Genomic DNA, 3645 nt, shown 5'->3' on the forward strand with positions numbered 1-3645 from the left:
TAGAATTTTTTTAAGAAACACATATGCAACTGCACAGAGCATTTAGCAGGACATGCAGAGGTCCATATGCATGCCATGGACAGCATTATTCTTCTCACTCACTGTCTGTGCATGCTTGCTTTTGCAACGACACTGACCTGCCTTCCTCTGTACTGGCTATTAGAGAAACACACACACACAGTTTCCCTCTCTCCACTATTTCTCTCCCTCTGTTTCTCCCCACTTCCCACTCTGGGAACAGAGGCGTGCTTCAGGCCGGGTCTGGGAGAAGAACAGACAGGGATAGGCCTTTGAAAGAACAGTATTGTGAGGTCACATTCTTCCCAAATGCGAGCGGGAGCCAAGTCAGTAGCTGTCGGAATTACCCAATGAATCATACCCATTGTGATGCCTACTCCAAGATGAGAACATGGAAAGGAATTAGGTACGGCTAGTCTTATCAGTCCTCCGACATGGACACAGGGTAGCCAAGTGTCCGCAGCGACAGGGCGACGTTCCCGCGACCGTCAACGAGAAGAATTCTTCCGCTACCATGTGTTGTTACTTAAGGGTGTGCTGCAGCCAAGCAGAGTGTGCTTTTCCATACACGCCCGTCTTCCTGTCTGTGCACTTCCTCCCATAGCCGTTACCCAGAGATCTTTGTGGTGGGTCCTGGAGTTCAGGCAATATTAGGTTGCACCTCTTAAAACATGTCAGCTTTGTGGTGAAAATTAAAGAATGGAAAAAATGATGAAACGTAATGTTTTATTGATCCTTTTCTTCAAGTTTCAACTGTTAAACAGAGAGAGAGAGAGAGACGGCTAGAAGGGGAATGGAAAGACGGTTTCGGAGGAGGCGTGCGAGTGGGGCCATCGCCACTCGCGAAGGGTGGTTTTCGACAACTTGGATTTATTAAGCATGGAGAATTTGCATGGAAATTGTGTTACCTCCAGTGTCTGACTCACTGTTTGGTCTCTGCAGCGGCACTTTGATTTAAAGGAGCGAATGCTGAGCTGGAAGTTTTCTGGGTTTTACAGTCAGACCTTTGTTTTTGCTCCTCTCCTGTTTTCACTTTCTCAAGTTCGTGTCTTGATGAGGAAAAAATTATTTTTACGAAGACCTCCAGTGGAAACATCAAAACACATGGTGAATATTAGATACACAGATACCTTGTTAGGAGGCCCCTGACTGCAGAGCGAAGCCGTTTCCCCTTTGAGCCGCTGTATCTTTACGGCAGGCCTGGAGAGAGGGAGATGCAAGCGAGATATGACAAATGAACTGTGTTCTGCAAGTTAAAAGAGAAATGTGTTTGTCATTTTAGTTACGGAGGATGAAAGAGACAGAAATCAACAATGAGACAGTGTAATCTAAACCACTTTACAATGGAAAGAGACACGGTCTCTCCCAGGATATGGGAGGGTAGGGCAAGGTTAAGGAATAATCGACTGGACCTTTCAGATTTTTAGACATATGAGCTGTGTGTCCACAAAGAGCTCCGTCCTCAAGGAATCTGATGATGGATGTGCACAGTGCCAAAAAAGAGAGCGAAAAAACACTTTGAATGAAGTAATAGCGCTTTGAACAGGAAAAACACACTGGCAGGAAATCTCATGTCAGTATTCTCCATGCACAGACCCGCAAAAAACATATGAGAAGAGGGAAAAGACAGGGTGGAAGGGGGGGTAAAAAAGTTAGGTATACTCTGAACGCACAGACACGCATCAAAACAACAAGTCTCGTGTGAGAGGGCTGTCGGTGAAATCATTTATATGTGCGTGCACAGTCTGCACACACTCTGGGCTGCTGTCTGTCAGTGGTCAGGGGAAAGAGGTGGTGGATATGCGCAAGTCATTGGTGGATCTCGTGAACCATACTTCATGTGGGCCTCTCTCTCACTTGAGGAAACGTAGATACTTTACAGTATGTAGACTACAGAGCTTATGAGGTGAACACAGGCGGAGACACACGAGAACCAGAATAGCTATGCTATGATTATTATTAGATACTAAACTGTCAAGGCTAAAAGATGAAAACGTATTTAAAAACATTATATATATATATATATATATATATATATATATATATATATATATATATATATATATATATATATATATATTATGAATAGAAAGTTCAAAAGAAGAGCATTTATCTGAAATCGAAAGCTTTTGTAACATTATACACTACTGTTCAATAGTTGGTGCACAGTAAGAATTTTTTAAAGAAATTAAAACATTTATTCAGCAAGAATGCATTACATTTACCAAAAGTGACATTTACAATGTTACAAAGGCTGTCTATCTATTTTGAACTTTCTATTCATCAAAAAACCCTGAAAATAAATTGTTGTCAACATTGATAATAATAATCGATGATTCTTGGGTAGCAAATCAGCATATAAGAATGATTTCTAAATGGATCATATGATATGACACTGAAGACTGGAGTAATGATGCTGAAAATTCAGCTTTGCATCACAGGAATAAATTGCATTTTAAAATATATTCAAATAAGAAACCTTGGTGTGCAGAAGAGACTATATACTATATACTTTCTCCATTGAAAAAAAAAAAATCTTAGATCCTTGAACGAATGGTAGTGTAAATATAGTCCCAATACACAGCTAATTTAGAATGACTGTCAAGTACCAGATTAAATGCTGTGCACAAATGGCTGATTGGTTAGTGAAACTAACTAGACCTAAACTAAAACATCATACTCATTTAAAAATAGTAGTAAAATAAAAAAGTTGCAATTTGTAAAACTGCAATAACCTTGTTAAAAAGAGAGAGAGATGAAATCAAAAAAAGGAGTAGCGGGTGAGTGCGCAACAAAACAGCTAGCCCCCCCAAGTTGATTTTCTCTCTGGTGAGTAAGCTTTCAGTCCATTAGGCCAAATAACAACCAGGTGCTGTCACTGCAGCTTTTCATGTAAGGAAGGTCTGCTTTGTTTCATGAAGAGATGCAGGAGGTCGGGAAGCGGTCCAGCCAGAGCCATAAAGAGGCATTTAAACTGCTCTCCTTTCGTCCTGTCACCTGAGTCACCTCTCCAACTGTCCAAAAGGGCAGCATACTTTTCACTTCACATTCTGACATCAATGTGCGTTACAGTACCTCATTCCTTTGTAACTGTGGGTGTCATCTCCCCCTGAGTGAGACCTCCCTCCATTAACCGTTCACGCTGCTTCCCACAACAGAGCGCGAGGCCCCTGGGCCAGCACCAAACAAGCTATGTTCCCTCCTCTCCATCTGTCTCCCCCTGAACTTTTAATGAGAAACAAGAAAAAGAGTAGGCAATGGAGGGAGAGGAATGTTTGACAGAAGTACAGAGGAATTTGACAAAACAACCACAGACAATAAATGTCAATGACAATAAGAATGGGAACAAAGACCCTTCCGACCGAGTTCAAACGGTAGACTCTCTCGCAAATTGAGGGCCACCTGGACCACCTTGACAAATCAAGAATCTGACTAATGCAGGGAGACTATAGGAAGATGTTGTGTAAGAGTTTACCCAAACGTTTCAAAGGTTTTTTTTTTTTTTTTAAATAATCTGTGACTTAAGCTTTGGAGAATCGAGGCTTCGACCAAAAACCACAGCAGAAAGGAGTGCAGAAAATATATTTTTTGTAAGTATCCATCCATAATTCAAAAAAGAAATGACAG

At 41.3% G+C, this 3645-nt stretch overlaps 1 long non-coding RNA gene across 1 annotated transcript; it reads right to left on the reverse strand.

Moving 5' to 3' along the window:
- Window positions 1–939: 939 nt before the first annotated feature.
- Window positions 940–3245, reverse strand: LOC148977170 (uncharacterized). Its single transcript, XR_016145652.1, has 3 exons — window positions 3094–3245; window positions 1149–1218; window positions 940–1067 (listed from the first exon to the last, which is right to left on the reverse strand). It is a non-coding gene; the product is annotated as an uncharacterized LOC148977170 (long non-coding RNA).
- Between the last annotated feature and the right edge of the window lie 400 nt (window positions 3246–3645).

Source organism: Pimephales promelas, chromosome 11, assembly GCF_988280905.1.
Source record: "Pimephales promelas chromosome 11, fPimPro1.hap1.1, whole genome shotgun sequence".
Lineage (NCBI taxonomy): Eukaryota > Metazoa > Chordata > Actinopteri > Cypriniformes > Leuciscidae > Pimephales > Pimephales promelas.